The sequence below is a fragment of the Phoxinus phoxinus genome, assembly GCF_949152265.1.
Source record: "Phoxinus phoxinus genome assembly, chromosome: 18".
Lineage (NCBI taxonomy): Eukaryota > Metazoa > Chordata > Actinopteri > Cypriniformes > Leuciscidae > Phoxinus > Phoxinus phoxinus.
Window position 1 is genome coordinate 29727263 of NC_136893.1, and position 21707 is coordinate 29748969.

The following is a 21707-nucleotide window of genomic DNA, read 5'->3' on the forward strand; positions in this document are numbered from 1 at the left end:
TTCTGCTGGCTACTGTATACAGGCCACCAGGGCACCATACAGACTTTATCAAAGAATTTGCGGACTTTCTATCAGAATTAGTATTGGCTGCAGATAAAGTACTAATTGTTGGTGACTTTAATATACACATAGATAATGAAAAAGATGCATTGGGATTGGCATTTAAAGACATTATAAACTCAATTGGAGTTAGACAACATGTGTCAGGACCGACTCATTGTCGTAATCATACTCTAGATCTAACACTATCACATGGAATAGATGTTGATGCCGTTGAAATACTGCAACAGAGTGATGACATCTCAGATCACTATCTAGTCTCGTGTAAATTACATTTAGCCAAGGCTGCAAAGCCGACTCCGTGTTATAAATATGTTAGACCGATTACTTCTGCTACTAAAGATTGCTTTATCAATAATCTTCCTAATCAGTTTCATCATCTCAGCATCCCGGATAGCTTAGAAGAACTTGATATTGCAACAGAAACTTTTAACTCTCTCTTTTCCAGCACTTTAGACACAGTTGCTCCGCTGCGCTTAAAGAAGATTAAAGAACATAGTCCAACGCCGTGGCACAACGAGCACACTCAGGCCCTTAAGAGAGCAGCCAGAAAAATGGAGCGCAACTGGAAGAAAACAAAACTAGAGGTGTTTCGGATTTCATGGAAGGAGAGCTCGATTGCTTACAGAGAGGCTTTAAAAGCTGCTAGATCTGCTTATTTTTCAACCCTATTAGAAGAAAATAAACATAATCCTAGGTATTTATTTGAAACAGTGGCTAAACTAACGAAAAAGAAAGCTTCAAGCCCAGAAGCTTCCAAGAAACACAGCAGTAATGACTTTATGAACTTCTTCACTTATAAGATCGATAATATCAGGGACAAAATTATAACTATGCAACCGTCTAATACAGTATCGCATCAGGAAGTGCATTGTAGTCTCCCTGAGGGAAAATTTGATTCATTCATTGCTATAGGAGAGGAAGAATTTTGCAAACTCGTCAAATCATCTAAATCCACAACGTGCATGTTAGACCCTATACCGACTAAGCTGCTGAAAGAGATGCTTCCAGATGTCATAGATCCTCTTCTTAATATCATTAATTCATCTTTGTCTCTAGGATACGTACCAAAAACCTTTAAGCTAGCCATGATTAAACCGCTTGTTAAAAAACAGCAACTTGATCCTACAAAACTAGTCAATTACAGGCCGATCTCTAATCTGCCATTTCTGTCAAAGATATTAGAAAAAGCAGTATCCTCACAACTGTGTTCCTTTCTTGAAAGAAATGATATCTGCGAGGATTTTCAGTCCGGATTTAGACCGTACCATAGTACCGAGACAGCTCTCGTTAGAGTCACAAATGATTTGCTCTTATCATGTGATCGTGGTTGTATCTCTCTATTAGTATTACTGGATCTTAGTGCTGCATTTGACACCATTGACCACAACATCCTTTTAAATAGACTCGAACATTATGTTGGCATTAGTGGAATTGCACTAGCATGGTTTAAATCATACTTATCTGACCGTTATCAGTTTGTAGCAGTAAATGAAGAGATGTCTTATCAATCACAAGTTCAGTATGGCGTACCACAAGGCTCAGTACTAGGACCGCTGCTGTTCACTCTGTATATGCTACCATTAGGAGATATCATTAGGAAACATGGAATTAGCTTTCACTGTTATGCCGACGATACTCAGCTGTATATTTCTTCAAAACCTAACGAAACCTACCAATTCACAAAATTAACGGAATGCATAGCTGATATAAAAAATTGGATGACTAGTAATTTCCTACTACTAAATTCAGAAAAAACAGAGATTCTAATTATTGGACAAAAAACTTCCACACGTAATAACCTAGAGTACTGTCTAACACTTGATGGCTGCTCTGTTAAGTCTTCGTCGTCGGTTAGGAACCTGGGTGTGCTCTTTGATACCAATCTTTCATTTGAAAGTCATGTGTCTAGTATCTGTAAAACCGCTTTCTTCCATCTTAAAAATATATCTAAATTACGTCATATGCTCTCAATGAATAATGCAGAACAATTAGTTCATGCGTTTATGACCTCAAGGCTAGATTATTGTAATGCTCTACTGGGTGGCTGCCCTGCACGCTTAATAAACAAACTACAGCTAGTTCAAAACGCAGCAGCTCGAGTTCTTACTAGAACCAGGAAGTATGACCATATTAGCCCCGTTCTGTCAACACTGCATTGGCTGCCTATTAAACATCGTATAAATTTTAAAATATTGCTGATCACTTACAAAGCACTAAATGGTTTAGCTCCGCAGTACTTGAGCGAGCTCTTAACTTATTATAGTCCTTCACGTCTACTGCGATCTCAAAATTCCGGCCAGTTAATAATACCTAGAATATCAAAATCGACTGCTGGCGGTAGATCCTTTTCCTACTTAGCACCAAAACTTTGGAACAGTCTTCCTACCATTGTCCGGGAAGCAGACACACTCTGTCAGTTCAAATCTAGACTAAAAACACATCTCTTCGGCCTAGCATACACATAACACATTATAGACTTATATAATTAGGCTGCATAGTTTAGAACAGCCGGGCCCGGGAACACTTCCCGTAAATCCTGATGTACTTGGTACATCATAATAAGGATGGCGTCTACGCTAATATTAGTCTCTCTGTCTATCCCGAGGTTTACTGCTGTCCACCGGAACCAGGCCGTATCCAGATCTGATGAAGGACCAGCGCCAGGACACGACGACGACGCCGCTGACCTGAAGTGTCAACCAGTCTCTCCTCCTCTCCACTCCGACTTCAACCAACCGGAACTGGACAAATACTCTGATTCATTCTGAACTTCATACACTGTTCACTCATTAGCCAGAGGAGAACTGGCCCCCGACTGAGCCTGGGTTCTCCCAAGGTTTTTTTCTCCATTCTGTCACCTGATGGAGTTTTGGTTCCTTGCCGCTGTTGCCTTGCCTTCTGGCTTGCTTAGTTGGGGACATTTAATATTCAACAATATTATAGATCTGCCTTAAAGGTGGATGATGATGAAATTGTTTTTTTGTATTATTTTCATGTTATCACTGTGAAGCTGCTTTGATACAATCTGTATTGTAAAAAGCGCTATATAAATAAAGATGACTTGACTTGACTTGACTCTCATGTAGCCTTATTCTTATATGCCTGTGTTTCTCTCTGTCTGACACATGACACATGTTCAAATAATAAATCTCTTGGCAAGATATCAGGTGTAGCTTCCGTGATTCAACAATTATGGGGGAAGCACGATTTTTAGAATCTACAGTTGGCGTCACGAACGAACAGGATCGCATCTTCAGGCATTTGTCTCAGTCATTCCAGGTAAGACTTTTTCTATTCTAAAAAAGTTTAAGTCTGCCTGATGATTTGAGACATTGACTGAGACTGCTTAAAAGAACTGTGTTATTTAAAGTACCAGATGTGTAGCCAAAGAATATATGTGTCAGACATAAATTAAAACAATTAAAATTAAGAAAAAATGGAATTAAATTAAGTAATTCAATTTAATTTGACTTATTAAAGTTTCTCTGAAAAGTAAACCTCTAGAACTATTTGATATGCTGGGATGGAGATGGATCTTTTTTAGAAAAAAGGCCATTTAGTCATTTGGGAGAATTAGCTATAAGACGGTTAAGCTAGAAAAGTTGCTTGATTACGACTGTTCACGTGGTTGGGCTGTGGCGGGACTGTTTAAAACGATGGCAGATCCCTAAAACATATCCAACACACTTGAAGATTCGATCTCAGAAGGAGACGAGGAAAGTGTGACAAGCGATACTTGATTGACAGAAGCGGTTAAGTGTGGCGATACTGTAAAAACTATGGCAGATTCTAAAACATTGTAACACGCTGAAGTAATACAAGTATTAAAGGAGCCCTTTGTAACTAGCTAGAATCGCGGGCAATCTTATTTTGACCGTAAAGCTGTTCAAATATTTGAGGTTACTGATCTGAGTTAAACTTAAAGAAAAAGAAAATTCAAAGAAATTAATCTGAGATAAAAATAAAAAATAAAGAAGAAAAAAGAAACTGATTTGAGTTAAACTGAAAAGGAAGGAAAAAGATAACTGAGTGAGAAGGGAGTAGCAGCCCCTTCCTTTGGAATCTATACCCTCCTTAATGGTGCGTTCACACCGGACGCGAATAGCGCGTCAGGCGCGAGTGATTCCAATGTTAAGTCAATGCAAAGACGCGTTACGCGCGTAAAACGCGTGTAACGCGTCTTTGCATTGACTTAACATTGAAATCACTCGCGCCTGACGCGCTATTCGCGTCCGGTGTGAACGCACCATTAGACAGACACACAGAGATATAAATAGAAAGCCTGTTGCTTCTCTAGTATACACAGAGAGTGGTAAAATGACCGAAAGTAATTGTATAGCAAAACATTATCTTCGGGGTATTTGAAGAGAAGAACAGAAACAAGCTAAGCTTTTGAACAGAAATTTCTGGTGTTAATGTGGGTTTAAAAGTAAATAATTGTTTACAAAATGTTAGTTTTTGTCTAAAAAGAACAAGAGATAAAAAATAAGATCATAAGATTAAAGTTAAGGAATTACTTTGAGGAAAGATCTATGATAATAGTTGTATAGTTAATTGACAAGTAGAAGTTGATGAAAAATTAAATTATAGATAATGACTCCAAAAGAATGAGAGTTGGAAAATATATAAGGAAAAAATTTAACAGAGATGTTTATTTGGAAAAACATGTCATTTCTGACTGAGTCAGAGTAAAAAGTGAGTAGAGTGAAATTATAAAAGTTATGAAAATGCAGAATTACTCTTGAGGCATTCTGGACTTTCTTTCAGAGTCTTTCTCTCATTCAAAGTCAGTTAGATTCTGATATTTGAGCCTGTGGCATAAGTAACAAGCTATTCATAGTAAAGCACAGTGTCTCAGTTGGAGATTATAGACACAGAGATTTTTAAATAAATTATAAATTTAATTGGGAGTTAAATGTTTTAAGAAAAGATAATCTACCTTGAATGATAGAGGTGAGCATTTTTTTTTTATTTGTTTATCCCATGACCAGTAACTTCTTTGTCTCATCTTTGTCTTCACCATGTACAGGGCGGATGGTACTGATGTATCAGAACATTACACTTAATGGACGGTTGTAATAACTAGATTCACTGAGTATAAACTCAGCATTGATATGTTGATGTTTGAAGATGTCTAATGGATTTTGGTGATTAAATACTGTCATTAATTTGTCTCCATATGTTTACACTATTAGGCATTCCAGATGGCTCTGATGGCTCTTGAATGAACTTTCCTGAGCTCCAGAACATACCTGTTAAAATTTCCTAATGGGAAAGAGCGGTTACAGCGAGCATGAGGTGATTTCTCAAAGACGGGCAAGATTCTCTAATGGCCAACGGAGGACTTCCTAGGCAGGGTGTCACCGCCACTGGGCACCTACCCTGAAGGGGGGTGTTTATGTGAGATGGGTATGGTTGAGCAGATGTTTGTTAGGCCAACAGCATCATTGAGGGTTACAGCAGTCTGCCCAAAAATGTGAGTTCTCCAATGCCTGATCACCAGAAACCGCATTCCTTGGATGTGACAAGTGTCATAACTTGATACAACTATGTCAGGGGGAACACCCTGGGGAAAGGAGATTATTTACAAAAGAGCTGATGGGAAAGAGTTTTCAAGAACTAGCTGAGACCATGAGGGTGATTGTCTTTAATTCTGTGGAGACTAAAACAAACATTGTTCATTTATTTTAGAAATATAATGTTAGTTTCCTTATGGACAATATTGTCTAAAGTATTAGATCCTGAATCATATGTGAATTATTATGTCTACCATAGTTTTCCCTTTTGCAGATCATTATACATGGCATTTGGACAATTATAAGACATGGTGTTGTTAAGGATGAAGATTGTTTTTGCTAACTCAAGAGAAGTCTGGATAACAGGGGATAAATAAATTCATTATTTAAATTAAAGATAACTTTAGAAATGCTCCTTTGATGAACAAATTGATAAAACCGAGAATGGGACATAAGGAGTAAAATAGGAGATTTTACACATGCTACATTACTTACAAAACACAACCTCATAAACAATGAACACCCGCTTACTGATTTTCAACCCTAAGGGATAGGATCCTTTAACATCAACGTTTATTTTTGTTTATTATTTTGGAGCCGGGAACTTGAAGTAGTTAAGTACTTACTTAACGAGTCAAGGCATCGGTGAAGATTTATTAGTTTTTTATTTTCTTAGATGATTGGGGTCAATTTTAGATGCTTACACATAGACGTTAAAGACACATAGTATACGGGAACATAACATGGGTTGGGGTTATTTGTTTGTTTTGTTTTTCCTTTGTGTTTTTCGTTTTGTGTTTTCCTTTTGTTTCCATTGTATCTTTATTTTGTTTATTTTGTTTTTCTATCGTATCTTTCTTTGGTCTGCTTTTCCTTTTCCTCACTATCGCTTCATTAGGTGGCCACTGGTGGAGTAAAGGTGTGGAACTGACTGTCGTAGTTCCAGTGGAGGGAATGAAGACTGAAAATTGACTGTTTAATGTTATTTTTTAGTATTATTTTTCTTTATTAATTTTCTTTATAATTTCATAATGTATTTTGTGAAGTCAGACTATGTTTGTACATGTGTGTTGAGCAGAGAGCTGGTAGAGTTATATTTTGCTTAGAGGTATGCAATGTTCACTTAGCGGAGATGTTCCAATGATGATGATACTTCAAATTCGTACAGTTCGTGTTCTTTGCAAGGAGAATGAATGTTTCAACTGATGCAAATGTACCATTTGTATAACACTAATGTATACACCACTAATGTATACACTGAAGAAATAGTTTCTTAATGTGGATAGTAGATTGACCATGTGCATTAGGTAGACATTCCATCTTTAAACATAAGCAATATGTTTTTCTACCTTACAAGGAAGTTGTAAGTCTCTCTGTGATGTATATAAGCTGAATCGTACTGTACCAACTCAGAGAAGCATTAAGGCATGATGATGATGGGGTGAGAGGAAGGAGGAAACAGAGATTATGGGGTAAGGAAGGAGAAACCCAGAAACCATTTACATCTAGCATGATGAGGTGAGAAGATAGATAATGGGGAATAGAGAAATCTAGAATGAAGACCTCCTCTCATGTAGTCTTATTCTTATATGCCTGTGTTTCTCTCTGTCTGACACATGACACATGTTCAAATAATAAATCTCTTGGCAAGATATCAGGTGTAGCTTCCGTGATTCAACAATTATGGGGGAAGCACGATTTTTAGAATCTACAGCCGCCAAAATGGTTGCCATGGCTTTATCTCTTATTACTTATCAGCCTAGATGGGTGATTTGAGGTCAACTGATGGTCAGAACAAACAAAAAAATTATTTTACATGTTAACATTGAAATATATTTTATGTGCTTTTTTCAGCCGCATTGCAGGTGTATATTAAAATCATTGCGTAAAAAAAAACAAAAAGAGCAAATGTTCTCATCTAGAGGTAATCTGCTTTAAAACCACTTAATCTTCAGGCAGTTTTCTCAAAATTTCAATGCGACCACTGTCCTTCTATACTGTATTGCACTATTCTTACATACTTGGGCCTATAATCAAGTGCTTGGGTTCTTTGGAAAGCTGTGGGTCAGTAGTTTTGTGTAGAATAACTGTATCTAGTACAGAGACAGCATAGGCATCGTTTCTCTTTTTCCCGGATATACCATCATAAAAAAAATAATTTAAAAAAGCACATTTGGCCTTAAATGCTGCCATTAACAAACAGCAAACTGCACAACCAGAAGGGCATTTATTACCACGGTGGATTTCATTAATTCCAACTTTAAGTCTGTACTCCTCAAGTTCTATCAACATGTCACCTGCCTGACCAAAGGGGTCAGAATCTTGGACTAACATCCACATCTAATAAGCTGAAATCAGAGCATTTTTACTTTTTTTTCTTTAAAAAATTATGATTGAATGATTGCTTATTTATTTAGTTATTAATTATAGTGACTCAACTAATATGTAACTTAAAACAACTGTAATCTCACCTCCTTTCAAGGAATGAATAATTTTTCTGCACTGAATGGGTGTGAGCAGATTTTTGATGCCATCTTCTTGAATGAACTGCAGATCATCTGGTCCTTCAACACCTACTTTCACCAATTCATTGACTAAAGTTTCAAGTTTCGCTTCATCTAGCTGTGGTAGCACGGTCTGTATTGCCTTCTCAATGGAGTCCATTAATCATTCTTCTGAAACACAGAATGATGCAGAGCAACAAAATTAAGACCAAATGGATTATATACAGAAAGAGGGTAATAATCTGCAAGCTTATCTACAGTCAAACACTGATACTGTGCTTCTGAGCTGCTTTGTAAGCAATAAACACCAAGATCCATAACAGGCACAGAGTGATACTGCTGGACAACAAAATGCACGTTTGACTCATTTACCAGTATCAACAGTATTTTCCCACCCAAGTAGATACCCTGTGTCATTTTGGTCCACTACAACAGTCATGCCTCTTTTGTACATAGTGCCTTTGAAAGTGACAGAGGGTGTGTTCTGGGTGGAGACCGTTGGGACTGACAGCTCCCTGAATGCCAATCTGGTACAGTTGGTCATCAAATTTACTTAGTTGGCCCATTTGCAGAGTTGGTGGAAATAAGTTACCAGCATGTAAATATGCTTGTAGCAACTGGTGTCTTTCTGCTAAGGTACTGCAAAGGTTTTTAAAGTTATGCAGTTTCCTTGCACACTGCTTAAAATATGAGTGCTTGCTTTCAAAGCGCAATGTCCACAACCTAATGAGGGGACCAAACTGAAGAATGAGTTCTGGGTAATGGACAAGATAGTGGTGTTTGGGTTTTAGTGTCTTTTCTGGGAATGTGGCAGTTCTTAGCTGGATGTATTCCTCAATGAGAATCTTAAGGTATGCTACTTGGTTGGTATGGATCTTGGTATGGATTTTTGATTCTATCTCCAACCAGAATAGGAAAGAGACGTAAGAGGCACTAGTTTTGAGCAGCATGCCCTCCCAGCTTCTCCCCATTAGTTTTGACCTCACATGGCTTGTTATTTGCATCACTGCCTAGGTATGTGAACTGTGATATCGTCCGATTTAGTTGACCATAGGTGAAGTGTTTGCCCACTGTCACAAAGTGCTTAATATACAAATCAAGATCAACTGAAACAACCCCTTCAAACAGGTCATGACCCAGGCATGGAGGGAGTCCTGGCTGGCAAACATGAAAATATTTCAACTGATTGAAAACAGAGTCAAACTTTATTCCACTGTTAATTTCCTTGTCTACCTGTGCCACACTGTTTTTGTAACTCTCAATGGTTCTTTTAGGACCAGATTTGGTGGGATCTATTTGAAAAGACACTCTGTCGATGACACAGTACCAGCAAAAATGTGTGCTTTTACTGAAGTTTTCAGTAAACCCGCCAATACTGTGTGACCCCAGATTATCTCCAGTAATGGCAATCACAGAGCCTTTTATCTTCTCCTCAGCACCATATTCAATTCCATTTTCCTCCATTTCTTTTAAGTCACTGACTAAAGTGGAGAACACTTTTTCTTGTCCAAATCCTCCTCTCTGCACAACATAACAAGTTGCATTGGATCAATGGAAGACCTGTTGTGCGGTGCAATCTCTGCAAGTGTCATGTACATAGCTTGTATTTTGTGTTTTTTTTCTGCCTGAGCCTAGTGGGTTCGCAACTTCGAAAGAATCCTGATACAAGATGAGAGACAATGAAGATGGTGAATCTCGTCAAGTCAAGTCACCTTTATTTATATAGCGCTTTTTACAATACAGATTGTATCAAAGCAGCTTCACAGTGATAACATGAAAATAATACAAAAAACAATTTCATCATCGTCCACCTTTAAGGCAGATCTATAATATTGTTGAATATTAAATGTCCCCAACTAAGCAAGCCAGAAGGTAAGGCAACAGCGGCAAGGAACCAAAACTCCCATCAGGTGACAGAATGGAGAAAAAAAACCTTGGGAGAACCCAGGCTCAGTCGGGGGCCAGTTCTCCTCTGGCCAATGAGTGAACAGTGTATGATTATGATTCAGGAGCATTACAGTTCAGAAGTTCAGAATGAATCAGAGTATTTGTCCAGTTCCGGTTGGTTGAATCTCGTAAAAGTATATTCTCTTTAAAGTTTCTACCATCTCTCACATCTTCCATAACACCAGGAGTTGTTTCTGTGTCAGCTTTAGCTTGGGCATACTGCTCTTTAACAGAGTTCTGAGTGAGGAGTGATTTTATTGTATCCTTGATGGGCACGTACTGATAGAACCTCTCTTTGCCTTTAGCATCAATGCCCAAATAAGTCTTGACTGGCTCAACATAGCTACATCTGCTTTTAAAGAAGGTTTTACGGGTTTGATCTGTTCTAAACACTCCTTCGTTGCACATTTTCAGAAGGTTATCTTTTGAGCGATTATCAAGGAGCCTCTTAATATCACTTTCAGGCACATTCAGATTTGTTAACTCTTCGTGCATCCTAGACAATAGATGAGTCAAACCAGTGTTGTGCATCTCTTGTATTTCCTCTATTAAGGTCTGAATTGTACTGGCTGGTAACAGCATTTTAGCCTGCATTCGGAGATAAAACATGGCCAGATTGTTCATAAAATCATCTGTGTCCACTTCATCATTTCTGTTGTCATTATCATCGTCAAAGGTTGTCTCAAAAGTGTGATCTAGTTCACTGTCTGATGACATGGAGACACAGTGATGTTAGTACTAGCACTGGTAGAACTTTGGCTAATACGTGGATAACAACTCTTGTGTTTTCGATTCAAGTGTGAGGCAAAGGTTGAACGGACACGAAAATGTTTTAAACAATTCATATAAGGACATGACACTTTTGTGCAATCTTTAATATGCCAATGAAGATGTTCACGTAAGCTTGAAAAATGCACTGACACATAGTTACAACCTTCAACAGTACAAGTCAAATCAACTCCATCAATTTTCCTTTTAAGTCCTGGTTTAGCTGTCTTGTGAAAGCGGTACATGTGGCACCACATGTCACAAAAGTGGCAAAGCATTTTGCTACGCCACATGGAAATCTAAAGTTAGCTAGATTTCTGTGTATGCTCAAATGACGAACAAATGCAGTAATTAAAGCTGTGGTGAAATTACAGTGCTTGCATGAGTAATTCATTTTGATGGCAAGCTAACTAGTTATAGTCCTAGCGCTAGCTGTATACCTGTGGCTTCCCACAGCCTGACAAGGGTGGCACAGAATTTTTTTATTTTTTTTTACTCATAGTAGTGATGGTAACGTTAACGTTACTTACTGATTTTCTGGAAGTCCCGATAAGCTGGTGGAGGATCCGCGACTCCAAGATGGAAACTCCGGCAGAGGCCACGGGTGGGGAAAAAAAACTTCTCTTGGCATTAACGTTAAGGGCTGTGAAAATGTCTCCGTGTGAGCTCGCACAGAAACGGTTTCGCTGAATTCCTCTCAGGCAAAAAGTGAAAGAAATCAACACAAAGACGAAAACAAAATGAATACAACCACAAGACAAAGCCGTGTGTAAAGAAACGTAAATTTGAGTAATGGCGCTTTTCCATTACCAGTACCAGCTCGACTCGACTCAGCTCGTCTCAGCTCGTCTCGGCTCGGCTCGCGTTTCGCATTGCATAGTACTTCCACAATAGTACCTGGTGGTCGTCATAGCGACGCGACACACACCCGCTACCCACACACACAGGACAATGGAGGAAATCGAGTGTATGCTGTTTTACATAATATTAGTAATGGGTATATCACGCAATCTCTGGCAAAACTATTTAAAAATGCCGGGGTTATTCAGGATACTCCGTCTGGCGCGTGCAATGATGGCGCAGTGAATAGTGACGATTCTCGCTGACCAATCAGCAGTCTCCCGTGTGTCACGTCACGTTTTAGTATCGCCTCAGCTCGCCTCGGCTCGCTTAGAACCTCGCCGGAGGTGATACGAAAAAAAGTACCTGGAAGCAGGTACTGGTACAACTTTTACACAGTGGAAAACCAAACAGAGGCGAGTCGAGTCGAGGTGAGGCGAGCCAAGGCGAGCTGGTACTGTGCAGTGGAAAAGCACCATAATAGTCTGATAATTTCACGGAGCTTTTCTGTCACTGGTAAGTCAGAAATTCAAATGCTGCAGCTTTCGCGCTTTTTCCCCACAGATTCTAGAGCTTTCTCGACTGGGTAAACCCCGCCCACTCTGCCGGCGCTTTGATTTCGCCATGCGGCTCAGAAACAGCTCTGGAAACTTTTATCACGTTTTGCACGTTTATCTCTCCTGCTTCCGAAAAAAAAAAAAAAAAAAACTTAGGTTGTAAAATAAAAATCCCATGGTACGTATTTATGAGTTAACCAGACAGCCCCAATTTTGGCAAGTGATGCATACATGACATGCCCAAATTAAAAGGTTGCTGCTCATAAGTCATTCTGAATACACACAATATATTTAGAAAGCTTGAGAGTTTTGGCTAAAGTTTAAGACTCAAAGTTAATCAGATGTTTTTAATATTGAGATATATAAGCTCAAAAATAAAAACAACAAATATTAAGAGTATATTTATTAAATGTATAAAAATATTATGTGAATGTAGTATTGCAACTTATAACCACAATTGTGGTCATGCTTCATTTCAAATCTGAGGATGATATCTCAAAAAATGATGCGTTTTATGAAGCCTATTGTTAGACCATGTCAGGGGAGACTTTGGAGAAGTTTAAAATAAGACACACACACACACACACACACACACACACACACACCCACACACACACACACACACACACACGGGTTCAAAGAAAGATATGATAAAAAATGAAAAATACAGTAGTTTACTTTACTATTTACAGTACTATGGCTATATTGTGATTTTTTTTACAGTAATGTTTTGATGCTTGGACTACTTTGATTTTTAAGGTTTTACTGTACACTATACAATATTCTACTGTAAAAATATTATACAGTAATGTTACTGTGAAATCTAAAGTAAATAACTGTAGATTTCACAGCCATTTTTTACAGTGAATGTAAGCACTATCATTTGTTGTTTTGTTTTTCTAGCAAAATCAATAACATTAAGGGTTCGACGTACATTGTCACTAAGAAATCTATTTTTGACAAATCCTGTTTGGTCCTGATTTAAAATAGATGGTAAGATTTCTGAGAGCCTATTTGCCATAATAGATGTAAATATTTTCTGATCAACATTCAGGACTGAAATAGGCCTATACGATGAACATTGTTTTGGGTCATTCCCTTCTTTAGCTATGACTGTTATAATTGCATTTTTCCAAGTATCTGGCCATTTTCCTGTTTGTAACACCTCATTAAACACTCTATGTAGAACTGGTACAATTAGGTATTTATAATCTTTGTAGAATTCATAGGTATAACCATCTTCTCCAGGGCATTTCCCCAATTTTCCTATTATGCTATTATCTCTCCCCTTAGGGTTGCTTTAGCTGTTTCCCATAATAATACAGGATTTATTTCACTGTTATCATTTATATCAAGGAATGTTTTAATAACCTCTGTCATTTTTTCTTTAAACATTTGATCCATGAGAAATGAATTATTAAATCTCCAAACACTTGTTTTTAATGCCCTATTCAAATTTAGTTCAATGACGACTGAGGAATGATCTGCCAAGAGAAAAGGAACAATCTCACAAGTAATCACATTAAAGAGGTCATGCTTTAACATAAAAAAATAATCCAGTCTTGAGGATACTTTATGTGCATCAGAATAAAAGGTTTAGGTTCTGTCTAGTTCTGTCCTTTGGGTGGAGATAACGCCAAACATCCAACAGTCCCAATTCTAACTTTGCTTCCCTTAATAATTTAGCTGTTGGTTCTGATTTGTGTTTTATTCTACTTGTAGTGTCTATCTTTTGGTTCATCCACTAAGTCCCCTCCCATTATAGTTAATCCTTTAGCCTCAGACATTAACAGATGGAGGATTCATTTCGTGAGGGCAACTCTCTTCTGGTGGGTTATATACGTTAAACAATGTTACTGGTTGACCGTCTATTTCTCCACATAAAAAGACAAATCTCCCTTGTTTTTCCCTGATGCATTTATCTTTAGTAAACCTTAAACTATTATTAAGGAGCACCGCTACTCCTCTTTTAGCTGATGTGTATGAAGATGAATTTTTTTTTATTTTAATTTTATGTATTTATTTATTTAGAAAAGGGACAGTGTACATTAATTAACATTCATAAATGTAAATGTACCCAAATTAGCCCGAAGGCTAGTTTTCATTGGTAGTCCCTTTGCCAGGTGTTATTAGGCTCTAAGCTAGAAGAAAGGGTTAAACATTACAACAATATACTACAACAATCATAAAACTGGAACTTGTAAACACCTCTGTAAAATACAATTAAACGTATTATACAATAATAATAAAAAACTATATATATACACACACAATAAAAATTATACAGTATATATATGAATAAATTTGTGTTCCAGCTAATTTCCCCAGTTTCTCATGTTCCCCTTGACTCAGGTGTGTTTCCTGTAAAAAAATAATGTCCCCTAATTTTTTAAGTCTCTGCATTATATTCCTTCTTTTTATTGGATTATTAATACCATTTACATTAACTGTGACTATCTTAAGTGCTCCCATTTTTTTTCTTTCACAAGATGAAACTTTGCTGTCTTATTGAGGTATTTAAAGCAAACATAAATATAAAAAATTAAACATTGTAAAAGTGCCTGTAAACACCCCCGTGAACTTCCAAAGTGTGTAACTTCAACAGGGTCACAAATTTTTTTTTCATATTTTTAATAATTTTGTTCCAAAGCGAAGACCAATTTAGGGTCCTCTCCACGAGTAAACATCTTCATCAGTTTTTAAGTTTTTTGTATCTCCATACCTTAAGAGTCTTACACTGTCTCCGCTTCTGCTCCTTGTGCGCTCCCACGATACCTACTCCGGGTCGGTGTATGTTCTGCGCACAGTGGCACGGCGCGACTGGGGCTCAGTCTCATCTCCACTTTGCAGTATACCCTTACTCCGTAGATCCGAATCTGCTTCTTCGAGTGTACTATAGGTCATTGCATTTCCGTCCATAAAGACTCTCAGTTTTGACGGATATGTTATATGGGATTTAACGTTTTTCTCTTTCAAAACTTTCCTCAGCTGAAAGTATCGGCTTTGTTCTTTTTGTATCTTACTTGGAAAGTCTTGAGAGAAGTAGATGCGGGTTTCCCCAATCCGTATCTCTTTTTTTGACCAAGCCGCTTGTAAAACCCGTTGCCTTGTATTCCATTGCATGAAACAAACCCCCATAGATCTGGGCGCTACATCCCGAGCAGGTCTCTGTGCCAATGAATCCAGCTTTTCTGTGAGTAGCGTTGTAACAAAGGCAATTATATAATTTGCTTCTAGGCCTTCTTGGATTCCATATATGCAGATATTATTTTGTCTTGATTTGTTTTCCAAATATTCTATTTTTTCAGACATTTCCTTTTGCTCTTTCACCAGCTTTTTCAACAGCACTGTGGTAGCATCTTCCCGTTCTTCCAGATTATTTATTCTTTGCTCAGGTTCTTTCACATTATCCTGGGCCTCATGCAGATCGGAGCGTATACCTTTCAATTCTTCTCTCATTTGAATTATTTCAGTCGTCATTTTGCCCACGTCTCCGCGGAACCCTCCGATTTGTTTGGAGATGTCATCTTTAAACTCAGTGAGCATTGATTTAAGATTTTTCTCCAAGTCGCTACCTGCCATTGTGCATTCGCTTGCCACGTGTCCTTTCTTTGTCTTTGTTTTACGGACAAACTTCTGTGTAGTTGTGCCAGAGCGCAGGTTCATTGGATGAGCTTCTTGCAGATTGTTCCCCAGCAGTTTTCACGAGGTAGTTTAGGGCATGTTGGAAGGAATTATTTTCACACACTTAAAGCAACATGAGAGCGTGCCGTGCGTGCATGCCCACCGGAAATAATTGTTTAGCAAAAGTGAAACCTTTTACCAAGGAAGTTCACCGGAAGTTCATGACCCCCCGGGCCCTACCACCTTAGAGAGAACTTGCTGAGACCCGAGGGGTACATATGCCTTGAGCGGGGCAGGAGGCTCTTGCTTGCTAAGGCTTCAGCAGATGCCATTGGGGAACAGGCTTTGACCCCAAGAGGCGATATTTTTCCCTTCAAGGCTGAGTCACAGAACATCACTGGAACAGAAAAATTCATCCACACAGAGCAAACCTGAACTCATATCAACTTCTACTTATGATTCATTTGGACACTTTTATCATATAGTGACCAGTGGCATTGTAAATACCTAAAGAGTTACATTTGCCAAGTAGGCATAAGTGTAAGTGGCTACATGTGGTGTGATAGAACTTCATGACCCTAGGCATAGTTGTCGATAAAAATCTCATACAGCAATCATGAGAACAGCAAAATTAAAATAAATAAGAAGAAGCCGTCAAAGTCTAGAACTCTTGATTAGTTTGATTGCATGATAACCCAATGGATGAATTCCAAAGCGTGTGCATATTTATTCTCTGAAAGGCAGTCTACATGAATAAACAAGGTTTGCAAAGTGGTGAAATGGATCGCTGGGCCCTACCACCTTGGAGAGAACTTGCTGGGACCCGAGGGGTTTATATATCTTGAGCAGGACAGGAGGCTTTTGCTTGCTAAGGCTTCAACAGATGCCATTGGGGAAAAGGCTTTGACCCCAATAGGCAATATTTTTTCCTTCAAGGCTGGGCTCTACCACCTTGGAGAGAACTTGCTGGGACCCGAGGGGTTTATATGCCTTGAGCAGGTCAGGAGGCTCTTGCTAAGGCTTCAATAGATGCCATTGGGGAACAGGCTTTGACCCCAATAGGCGATATTTTTTCCCGTCAAGGCTGAGTCACAGAACATCACTGGAACTGAAAAATTCATCCACACAGAGCAAACTTGAACTAATATAATCTTCTACTTATGATTCATTTGGACAGTTTTATAGTGACCAGTGGCTTTGTAAATACCTAAAGAGTTACATTTGCCAAGTAGGCATAAGTGTAAGTGGCTACATGTGGTGTGATAGAACTTTAAGACACTAGGCATAGTTGTCGATAAAAATCTCATACAGCAATCATGAGAACAGCAAAATGAAAATATATAAGAAGAAGCCGTCAAAGTCTAGAACTCTTGATTAGTTTGATTGCATGATAACCCAATGGATGAATTCCAAAGCGTGTGCATATTTATTCTCTGAAAGGCAGGCTACATGAATAAACAAGGTTTGCAAAGTGGTGAAATGGATCGCTGGGCCCTACCACCTTGGAGAGAACTTGCTGGGACCCAAGCGGTTTAATGCCTTGAGGAGGTCAAGAGGCTCTTGCTAAGGCTTCAATAGATGCCATTGGGGAACAGGCTTTGACCCCAATAGGCAATATTTTTTCCCTTCAAGGCTGAGTCACAGAACATCACTGGAACAGAAACATCCATCCACATAGAGCAATCTTAATTTAATATACATTTCTACTTATGATTCATTTTCAAACTTTTATCATATAGTGACCAGTGGTGCTGTAAGTACCAAAAGAGTTACATTTGCCAAGTAGGCATAAGTGTAAGTGGCTACATGTGGTGTGATAGAACTTTAAGACCCTAGGCATAGTTGTCGATAAAAATCTCATACAGCAATCATGAGAACAGCAAAATGAAAATAAATAAGAAGCCGCCAAAGTCTAATAAGAAGAAACCGTCAAAGTCTAGAACTCTTGATGAGTTTGATTGCATGATAACCCAATGGATGAATTCCAAATTGTGTGCATATTTATTCTCTGAAAGGCAGGCTATATGAATAAACAAGGTTTGCAAAGTGGTGAAATGGATCGCTGGGCCCTACCACCTTGGAGAGAACTTGCTGGGACCCGAGCAGTTTATATGCCTTGAGGAGGTCAGGAGGCTCTTTCTAAGGCTTCAATAGATGCCATTGGGGAACAGGCTTTGACCCCAATAGGCGATATTTTTTCCCTTCAAGGCTGAGTCACAGAACATCACTGGAACAGAAAAAATTCATCCACATAGAGCAATCTTGATTTAATATAAATTTCTACTTATGATTCATTTTCAAACTTGTATTATGTAGTGACCAGTGGTGCAGTAAATACCTAAAGAGTTACATTTGCCAAGTAGGCATAAGTGTAAGTGGCTACATGTGGTGTGATAGAACCTCAAGACCCTAGGCGTAGTTGTCTATAAATATCTCATACAGCAATAATGAGAACAGCAAAATGAAAATAAATAAGAAGAATCCTTCAAAGTCTAGAACTCTTGATTAGTTTGATTGCATGATAACCCAATGGATGAATTTCAAAGAGTGTGCATATTTATTATCTGAAAGGCAGGCTACATGAATAAAGTTCAAGTTCAAGTTCATTTATTTATATAGCACATTTAAACAGCCGCTTCGACAGACCAAAGTGCTTTACAGAACACACATAAGAAAATTAAAAACAGCAAGACAACCCATAAAACACATAAAAAACAGCAGAGCTACGAGTAGCCTTATCAGAGACTCAAATAAAAAAAAAATAATAAAAAAAAATCAATATGATAAAGAGAACAGGTAGGTTTTTACCAAAGACTTAAAGATAGAAAGATTGGGGGCCGTTCGGATCTCTAGGGGCAGGGTGTTCCACAGACGAGGCCCTGCCACTGCAAAAGCACGCTCCCCTCTACGCTTAAGTCTGACACGAGGGACTACCAGCAGAGCCTGGTCGTGTGACCTTAGGCTTCTGGACGGAGTATAGGGATGAATGAGTTCGGAGAGATAGACAGGAGCTAAGTTGTGTAAAGATTTGAAAACAAAAAGGAGGATTTTAAAATCTATTCTCTGCCGGACTGGCAGCCAGTGTAGCGATTTAAGAATTGGGGAGATATGGTCATATTTGTGACAGTTAAAAATAAGTCTGGCCGCAGCATTTTGGACCAACTGAAGACGGGCAATTTGAGAAACTGATATCCCACAGAAAAGTGAATTGCAGTAATCTAGCCGACACGTGATGAATGCATGAACCGCCATTTCCAAAGTTATCGGAGTAAGAAAACCTTTGATTTTAGAAAGTAAGCGAAGTTGGTAGAAACCGGAGCTGATGACAGATGATATGTGTTTGTCAAATTTTAAAGACTGGTCAACAAGAACACCTAAGTTCCGCACTCCTGTAGATTTAAAGGGAGATAGACTCCCCAAGTCTGGACTTATACACTGGGACCTTTCACTCGGGCTGAAAACAATGACCTCGGTCTTATCATCATTTAGAGAGAGGAAATTTTGAGCCAGCCATGCCTTCACCTCCTCTAGGCATAGCAGAAGAGAGTTTAACGCTGCAGGGTTATTTCTCTTGAATGGAATGTAAATTTGGGTGTCGTCCGCATAAAAATGAAATGATACACTGTGTTTCCTTAAGATAGCGCCCAACGGTAGCATGTAGAGAGAAAATAGAGAGGGAGCCAAAATGGAGCCCTGTGGAAGACCACAGGTTAGAGGTGCCATGGAGCTGGAGAAATTACCCGTCTTAACTAAAAACTTTCTGTTCGAAAGGTACGACTGAAACCATGACAGGACAGAAGCTTTTAGGCCTACCCCAGTCTCAAGTCTAGCCAACAGAGTAGGGTGGTCAACAGTGTCAAAAGCTGCCGAAAGGTCTAAGAGAACTAGAACCACAGAATCACCAGAATCAGTGGAGATTAAAATGTCGTTTAGCACCCGCAGAAGGGCGGACTCAGTGCTGTGAGCAGTCCTAAACCCAGATTGAAAAACCTCATAGATACAGTTATTCGACAAAAAGTGCTGGAGTTGATTAAACACAATTTTCTCCAATAACTTGGAAATAAAAGGCAAGACAGAGATGGGTCGGTAATTTTGTAAAACAGAGGGATCCAGTGAAGGCTTCTTGAGCAGAGGAGTGACCGTAGCCACTTTGAGATTAGCTGGAACAGAGCCCGTATTGAGACACTTGTTAAAAAGAGATACCAAACCTGGACCCACAGAGTCGATGATTAACTTTAGAAATTTTGGCTGAATGATATCATTTGGACAAAATGAAGGTTTGAGCTTGGTGCTCACATCCTTTAGTGTCTGGAGGTTGATAGGATCAAAAACCTCCCAAACACAAGAAGTAGGTGACACGAATGGGGGGAGAGTTAAGTTAGGGCAGACACTAAGTCTTAATTTAGTGATTTTGTTAACAAAAAATCTCAGGAAATCTTCACATAGAGCATCAGAGGCAACAGACAATTTAGAAGAAGGATTTATAACAGACTGAATGACTGAAAACAAGACCTTTGGATTAGAGTGGTTGGATTCAATTAAGTTAGAGAAATATGCAGCTTTAGCTGACTTAGCAGCCTTCTGGTATGCTGTAAGAGCGTCTTTGAACATATGGAAGGAGACAATTTGCCTGTCTCGTTTCCATTTGCGTTCGGCCTTTCTACAACTTTGTCTTTGGTGACGAGTGTCAGAGTTTTGCCACAGATCAGATTTTGGTTTGGATTTGTGAGGCTTGAGAGGAGCAGTCACGTTGGCTACCTTAAGCCAAGCCGAATTTAAAAGGCTGAAATGTTGATCCACATCCAGATCAGATAATGGTTTGTCCAAGTCCAAGTGTGAGCATAGTTCAGCAAAGCACAGGTCGAAGTTAGTGCTGAACTGGGGAGAGTAGACCCGTGACATAACAGGTGCACTAGTGGGTTGATAGAGCTCCGGAAGAGACAGTGAGAATAGAATAGGCTTGTGATCAGAGAGCAGAAAATCAGAGAATACAATATCAGTGACATCGATCCCATAAGATAACACAAGGTCCAATGTATGGCCCTGAACGTGCGTAGAGTTTTTGACCCACTGCAGGAGATTAAAAGCATCTATTAAGTCAAGAAACTCCTGCGACAAGGAATTTGACTGACAACAGACGTGAATATTAAAATCTCCCACCAAAAGGAAGCGATCATAGTTTGTGGCAATATTGCCAATGAACTCAGTAAATTGCTGTATAAAACCATTAGTGGAGTGTGGAGGACGATAAATCACCCCTAGGCAGATGGGACCATTCCAGTCTAGGTGGAGAAGCTGAGTTTCAAAGCTGGGGAAAGCCGTTACAGTGACTAGCCGGCAGCGTGAGGAAAAAGAGTTATTTAAAACAGTTATAATCCCACCCCCACGACCACTCAGACGAGGAGAGTTAAAAAATGTACAGTTTGCTGGAACCAGATCTGAGAAGGGAGTTAAATCACCGACCTTTATCCAGGATTCTGTGATGAACAGAAAATCCAAGTTGTGTGAGGAGTAGAAGTCGTTTAATAAAAAGGTCTTATTCACCGCAGAGCGTGCGTTGATTAGTGCCAGTTTGGGAGGAGGAATAATCACGTGAGATGACGGCGCCTTTCTCAATGCGCGCAGATTCCTGTGATTAACTCCGTTCTGCCGGGAGCAGAGGCCAACACTGCGGAGATCAGCCCGAGTGACAGGACTCAGATGTAGGGGAAAAACATGACGAAGACATCGGTAAACCGCATCCCGCGGGTGCCAGGCAGCAGAGCTGCGCCGAAGCGAACTGCCAGCTTGTAAAAAAGTCTTCAGTTTCGTGATGTAACCTCCGCGTGTTCCTCGTTTCCTCCGTCGCTTTCTCCGCGCGGGGTTTAGTGGCCACCAGCAGATATCGT